The sequence below is a fragment of the Castor canadensis genome, chromosome 7 (genome assembly GCF_047511655.1).
Source record: "Castor canadensis chromosome 7, mCasCan1.hap1v2, whole genome shotgun sequence".
In the NCBI taxonomy this organism is placed as follows: Eukaryota; Metazoa; Chordata; class Mammalia; order Rodentia; family Castoridae; genus Castor; species Castor canadensis.
The window spans coordinates 49,718,336-49,726,348 of NC_133392.1; the positions used below are offsets into that span (position 1 = coordinate 49,718,336).

General features: G+C 37.8%; 1 pseudogene; it reads left to right on the forward strand.

Annotated features, from left to right (window-relative positions):
* Positions 1-7,453: 7,453 nt before the first annotated feature.
* On the forward strand, positions 7,454-7,553 carry LOC141425233 (U6 spliceosomal RNA; annotated as a pseudogene).
* Positions 7,554-8,013: the final 460 nt, after the last annotated feature.

Below are 8,013 nucleotides of genomic sequence, written 5' to 3' on the forward strand. Positions count from 1 at the left end.
CAGAAACTTCCAGTCATGGTACTATACCTCAACCACCACACCCTACTTCCTTGCTCAAAATAAGATTTGTCAAAATAATAAAGAAATTATTAATTTGATAGGAGAAAATATATATTTAAATACCCATACAAACTCAAATGTGAGAAAGGAAACTCTCTAAAGGACAGAAATAAAATGGAACTCAAACGCAGATCAGTAAGCAGTAGTTGAGACCATGTGTATCAACTGATACACTCTGTAGGAACTAGGGCTCTAGCACCCAACTAAGAATTGTTTCTTGTTTGTTTATTTGATTTTTGTTTTTACTAGGTACTACTTTTAAAACTACAGACCCATCCTTGGTGGAGAGCTATACTCTGCTTCCTACATAAACCCAAGAGCCAAAAAGGAATTATCATTCCTCTAACAGGAAACTAAAACGGTCTATCCACTGGCTCAAAGTCTTAACTTTGAAGTGATGCTTTCTAAGTTTCTGGTAAAGAGTCAATTTTGAGGATTCAAAACTCAAAATTTGTTCCAAATTCTCACCCATTTCTTCACTACCCACTTACTTAGAAATAAGAAAACCTAAGTGGAGAAACTAATATAAAAACTATCTCTATAGTCCAAACCACCAGTTAGACTCCTAAGAAAAAAATTTCCAGTGAAAATGCACTCACAGACAAAATTAAAAGGGACAAAAGGAAATCCACCAGTGAAAAGGATAGTCAAGCAGTGCAATAAATGACAGCAATCACACCTAGTGATTATAGAATAATTTGAGTCTTTAAAAGAGATGTCATTAAAATATCCAAAAGAAGTAAAAGAACAAATCTAAAAGGCAAAATATAATAACCAGATTTGGGAGAGGGATAAATAAACCCTAGAACTTAAAGAGTCAAGAAGGTTTTGTAAAGGACTTTTAATATCTTTCAACTGAACCAGCTCCTATAGTTTCTCTTACATTTTTATTGTCTTCACTGAGACTCAATTTTTCTACCTAGCTTACTTGTCTCCGTAAGAAATTCTGGGCCCAAGTCCCCTATTTAAGAAGACTCCGGATTTTACAAGACAGACACAATATAAAATGACCCAAAACTTGGGATCAGATAGTCACATGAGGAAGTTGTAGGCCACATATAAGTAAAAATCGAAGGAAGCCAAAAGGCAGCATCTGGTATCTGTCAGTCTGCTTGCCAAGAGAAGGAAGGAGCCTGCAAAGATGCTGAGATGCAGGATTATCAGCACTAGGACAAAGAGTACTGAACTGTGCTACTTTGGAACCATTCAGAAAATGTTAGAATGGCAACAACACCCACAACCTAAGTACAGGTGAGTGAGACCTAAACAAGAGTCAACAAACACCCAGCAGGCATACCACTGGGTTTCTCTTCCTTGGCAGTGACAGATATAATGAATGCATCTCAACAATTTCAAATGATCCCAATACATGTGATTCAGGGAGATGAAGAGTGATAGGGAAGCTGTGCTGTGTATATCTGAGTGTTGCTCACCATGGACTTTTTTGTGGGAGAATTTGAAGTCACAGTTCAGTGTTCCAGATAGCCATTGTCAGTCATGCAATACAACTGTGCTAAATGATACTGGTTTGGCAACTAGGATCTAGTTTCCACTCTGAGAAAAATACAACTAGTAAGTGAGCATGACTTTAGATAGAATACCACCGCAAAAATCAAAGGAAAGGAGTGTATGATCAATTGGAATGAGGAATTATAAAAAGTGAAAATATCCCTAATGCTTTTTTTTGAGTTTTTGGAGAGATATCTTGCACTCTTTTTCACTTGATCATCCCAGCAACTTTTAAGTACAAGAAAATTATCTCATTTTGTTGATAAGCAAACTCAGTGTCAGAAAGTTTCAGTGATGAGGCAAACCTGGATTTAGAAAGCAATTGGCTGGGAAGAAAAATTCAGCTTTAAGAGTGACCTTTTGTCTACATCAAATGTTCTGCCCAGCTTACTAGAAAAAAGAGAGAGAAAGGGAAAAGCAACTGAAATGTATTATTTCCACCTCAATCGGTCTCTGCACAAATGTTACCTCTTAAGAAATGCTTTGGTTTAAAATAACTGTTGCTTCTCACCCTCTATCCCTTTTCCCTCCCTTCTTTTGCTTCTGGCATCTATCTATGACATACTGTTGCTCTCTTGCCCTGTTTTCCTCAGTGGAAGGTAAGCTCCATGAAGGTCAACATTTTTTTCTAACATCTTCAGTAATATAACCCTATTACTTATAATGATGCCTGAGAAGATAGATAAACATGCATTAAATGGATGACATACTGATTAAAGTGGCTCCTATGTGCCACCTCTTTCTTAGGTAGTGTCTGGATCATCCCATCCAAAAGAATCAGATCTCTGCACTACAAAGAGAGGATGTGTCAAGCCTTCAGAGGTCAGCTCCAAATAGCTATGACAATTCTATCCATGTTTAAACACAAATATTTGTGGGTCTATTTCATGGATTAGGGGTTAGGAGAAAGCTGAATATAGTATGTTTTATTCATGATGAGAAATTATTAAGGTCAAAACCATTCTCTTCTCCCACAAATTCTCAACAGTAAAGTAATGCCAAAAAAAAACGAAGTGTGAAATTATCCTCAGTGACTGAAAGGAGGAACACTAATGAGAATTAATGATTTCATTTTTGTTCTATAGACCAGAAATTTTAAAGACACTATACTATAAAGAGAAAACATGGGTTTGGACTAAGAAGAACTATGTGATCTTGAAATCCACTTAATAATAAATGTGTGATCTGAGAAATTCCATAAAGTGGCAGTAAGGAGTTGTTGTAAAGGCTAAATGAAATATTTCCTGGAAAAACATTTTGAAAGCCAAAAAGAATTACACCAACAAATTTTGTTTAAGTACAAATTTATAGTAAAACGCATGGTGAATTTAATTCAAGGGGAGGAAACAATAAAATAGAAGAATTTAGACTTAACTATTTTTAAACCTTATATCCTTCTCTTCCATTAAAAAAGAGTAAAACACCTGCACATAGGTATCAAAGACAAGATCACTTACAGGAAAATTCAGAACTCTCTCCTATGCCTGAGTTTAACTGTGACCTCTAAGAGTCCCTCTACCCAGGTTTCTTCTGCCTCAAAAGCACCACATTTCAGAACAACCCAGAAAAGATCTCTTCCTTGGATTCTAAAACACAGAATTCCAAGAGAGCCCCTTTGAACAATATCAAGGTAGACAGTGATAAATGGTGAGAAAGACACTTGGGAAGGAATATAGTTTCTATTTGGTTAGCAGCTCTTGTCAAACTGTTTAGAAAAACTCCTTTCATAAGACCAAAATGAAACAAGAAACTTAATATTAAAATATTTATTTAAGATATCCCCTTAACTTTAAAAAGAGTAGGGAATATATGAATACAGTCAGCAGTCCAGCCTCAAAATGAACAACAAGTCAAAATGCTGACTTCATTTATTTCATGTGTTTTGACCTTCTGGACCAAAGGTGAGCTAGTAACAAATAAATAGATACATCAGATCCTACTCTATCGTGTAAAAGAGTGTACAGGAAAATGGTGCCTTTACACCTGCACACCCATGTTTATTGCAGCGCTATTCATGATAGCCATTATGGAAACAACCAAGATGCCCCATCCGTTCAACTACTGATGAACAGATCAAGAAAATGTGGTATTTATACACAATGGAATTTTACTCAGCCATGAAGAAGAATGAAATCTTACCATTTGCAGGTAAATGGATGGAACTGGAGAACATCATTCTGAGTGAGGTCAGCCAGACTCAGAAGACCAAAAATCATATGTTCTCCCTCATATGCGGACTTTAGAACTAGGGCAAATACAGCAATGTGGTTGGACTTGGATCACATGACAAGGGGAGAGCACATATAAGAGGTATGGGGATAGGTGGAAAACTCAAAACATGAAAGCATTTGATGTCCCCACTCCAGAGGAACTAATACAGAAACCTTAAAGCGACAAGAGGTCAACATTAGAATGGGGATCAGGAAGCAGTTAAAGATCAGTTAGAGATGAATCAACTTGGGTTGTAACACATTTGTGCATGGAAGCAATGCTAAGAATCTCTCTGTATAGCTATCCTTAACTCAACTAGCAAAAATGCTTTGTCTTCCTCTCCTCGACAAAATTAGAGATAAGGGCAGAACAGGTTCTGCCTGGAATTGAAGCGCGGAGAGGGGGAGAGGGTGAGGAAGGGGGACCCAAACAATGTACACACATGTGAACAAATGAATAATAAAAATTTTAAAAGAAAATGGTGCCTTTATTAAGCATCCAACAGAAGAGTGGCTTGATTGTTTTTGTTTCCAGAACATCATCATGGTAGTTTTCTTTCCTGCACATGTGTGTGTGTGTGTGTGTGTGTGTGTGTGTGTGTGTTACTTATGTCTATAATAGTAGCTTTATAAAAATAAGGATTATTTTGTACTTTAGACAAATTTCCTCCTGACCTCTCTTCATAGAGAATGCTTTAGAAAACTTGTAGATGTAAATTCTTTCTGTATCCTTTGGGGTATAAATCCCACAAAGACTTGAAGACAAACCTTTTGAGATGTAATCATCATACACAATGGAATTTTTTTCAGCCACAAAGAAGAATGAAATTTTGTCATTCACTAGTAAATGGATGGAACTAGAGAACATCATGTTAAGCTAAGTTAGTCAGACTCAAAAGGCCAAATATCACATGCTCTCCCAAATATGTGGATTATAGACCTAAAACAAATGCAGTAATATTATTGGATATGGGTCACACACTAAGGGGAGAATGCTCATGGGAGGAATAGAGAAAGGGAAGGAAACCTAAAACTTGAATGTGGTTGATGTGCTCACTGTATAAGAGTGAATATAGTAATCTTAAAGTAACAGAGGCCATTCTGGGAAGGGGAGTAGGAAGTAATGAAGAGGTCTGTTAGAGATGAACCAATGTGGGCTGCAATACACATGTGCATGGAAGAAATTCTAGGAATCTCTCTGTATAGCTATCTTTATCTCAAACTAGCAAAAATGCTATGTGTTTCTTATTATCTCTTATGTTTTCTTTTCAACAAAATCGGATAAAAAGAGGGCAGAACAGGTTCTGCCCAGAAGTGGGGGGGGCAGGGTGTCCCAAACAATGTATACACATGTAAGTAAATGTAAAAATGATAAAAAGAAAACAGAAATAGAAATATAGTTCCCCTACTGCCTCCTACTGGGAGGATAGAAGCCTAACTTTCATTAAGTGCCAATTAGCATTTAATGCAATTCCCACCAAAATCCCAATGACAATCATCAAAGAGACTGAAAAATCTACTGTTAAATTTATATGGAAACACAAGAGTCCATGAATAGCCAAGGCAATACTCAGTCAAAAGAACAATACTGGAGGTTTGAATGCTGACTTCAAACTATATTACAAAGTAATAACAATAAAAACAGCATGGTACTGGCACAAAAAAAGACATGAAGACCGGTGGAACAGAACAGAGGACCCGGATATGAAACCACACAACGATAACCAACTTATCTTTGACAAAGGTGCTAAAAATATATGATGTAGAAAAGACAGCCTCTTCAACAAAAACTGCTGGGAAAACTGGTTAGCTGTCTGCAAAAAACTGAAACTAGATCCATGTTTATCACCCTATACCACTATAACTCAAAATGGATCAAGGACCTTAATATCAGACCTCAAACTCTAAAGTTGGTACAAGAAAGAGTAGGAAATACCTTGGAACTAATAGAACTTTCTCAGTGGAATCCCAGCAGCTCAGCAACTAAGAGATAGCATAGACAAATGGGACATCATAAAACTAAAAAGCTTCTGCTCAAGAAAAGAAATGGTCTCTAAACTGAAGAGAACACCCACAGAGTGGGAGAAAATATTTTCCAGCTATACATCAAAGGACTGATAACCAGAATATATAGGGAACTGAAAAAACTAAATTCTCCCAAAACTAATGAACCAATAAAGAAATGGGCAAGTGAACTAAACAGAACTTTCTCAAAAGAAGAAATTCAAATGGTCAAAAAACACATGAAAAAATGCTCACCATCTCTATCAATAAAGGAAATGCAAATTAAAACCACACTAAGATTCCACCTCACCCCTGTTAGAATAGCCATCATCAGCAACACCACCAACAACAGGTGTTGGCAAGGATGCGGGGAAAAAGGAACCCTCTTACACTGTTGGTGGGAATGTAAACTAGTACAACCACTCTGAAAAAAAATTTGGAGGCTACTTAAAAAGCTACACATTGATCTACCATATGATCCAGAAATACCACTCTTGGGGATATACCCAAAAGACTGTGACACAGGCTACTCCAGAGGCACCTGCACACTCATGTTTATTGCGGCACTATTCACAATAGCCAAGTTATGGAAACAGCCAAGATGCCCCACTATTGATGAATAGATTAAGAAAATGTGGTATCTATACACAATGGAATTTTATGCAGCCATGAAGAAGAACAAAATGTTATCATTTGCTGGTAAATGGATGGAATTGGAGAACATCATTCTGAGTGAGGTTAGCCAGGCCCAGAAGACCAAAAATCGTATGTTTTCCCCCATATGCAGACTTTAGATCAAGGGCAAACACAAGGGGATTGGACTTTGATCACATGATGAGGCGAGAGCACACAAGGGAAGTATGAGGATAGGCAAGAAACCCAAAAAAAAAAACAAGATAGCATTTGATGTCCTCAATGCAAAGGAACTAATGTAGAAACTTTAAAGCAACAGATGCCAATAGGAGAAGAGGACCAGGAACTAGAGAAAAGGTTAGTTCGAGAAGAATTGACCTAGAAGGTAACACACATGTACAGGAAAGCAATGTGAGTCAACTCCCTGTATAGCTATCTTTATCTCAACTAGCAAAAACCCTTCGTCCTTCCTATTATTGCTTATACTCTCTCTTCAACAAAATTACAGATAAGGGCAAAATAGTTTCTGCCTGGTAGCGAGGGATGGGGGGAGAGGGAGGGTTTGGAGTAAGGGAGGGGGTGGGGGGAAGCAGGGAGAAATGATCCAAACATTGTGTGCACATATGAATAAAAGAAATTTTTTAAAAAAGTTTTTTAAAGTGCCAATTAGCAAACACAGATGGCCTACTCACATTGACCAGATGTCCGCCACCCCTATGTGCCCTAGTACTTTTCTGCTACCTCACCCCTCACCCACAATCACTGAAAATCTCTCACACCTTTTGTTTCAGCAGAGTATTGCATTAGTCTTGACCCTACAGCAGTAGTCTTTAGCAAAGTCTTTCTTGCCTGTTTTACTCAGTCTGTTGCAATTCTCCTTTAGCCGGTCAGATGAAGAAGCAGAAGTTTACAGAAGGTCTTTCACTTGCTTGCTATCATCGGCTTAGCTCTGAATTAGAAAGGACCCAATCCTTATTAAAAGAGCATGACATGATGATGCCTGGGGCATTGAGCCCTCTGGCCTCCACATAAGAAAGGTGCTCGCTTGGGCAGCACATGTACTAAAACTGGAACAATACAGAGAAGATTAGCATGGCCCCTGATTACACTTGAAAGAAAGAAAGAAAGGGAAAATTGAGCAAATTCTGCAAGAGTTGGCTCCAACAGTTTCCATCCTAATACCCCTGGAGACAGAAAAACCAACCATTCTAACCATGTTTTGCTGCATCATGAATAACCATAAGACTTTGATCACATGATAAAGCAAGAGCACACAAGGGAGGTATGAGGACAGGTAAGAAACCCAAAAACCTAGATAGCATTTGTTGCCCTCAATGCAGAGAAAATAAAGCAAGTATTTTAAAGCAACTGAGGCCAATAGGAGAAGGGGAACAGGATCTAGAGAAAAGGTTAATTCGAGAAGAATTAACTTAGAAGGTAACACACATGTACAGGAAAGAAATGCAAGTCAACTCCCGGTATAGTTATCCTTAGCTCAACTAGCAAAAACCCTTGGTCCTTCCTATTACTGCTTATACTCTCTCTTCAACAAAATTAGAGATAAAGGCAGAATAGTTTCTGCCTGGTAGCCAGGGGT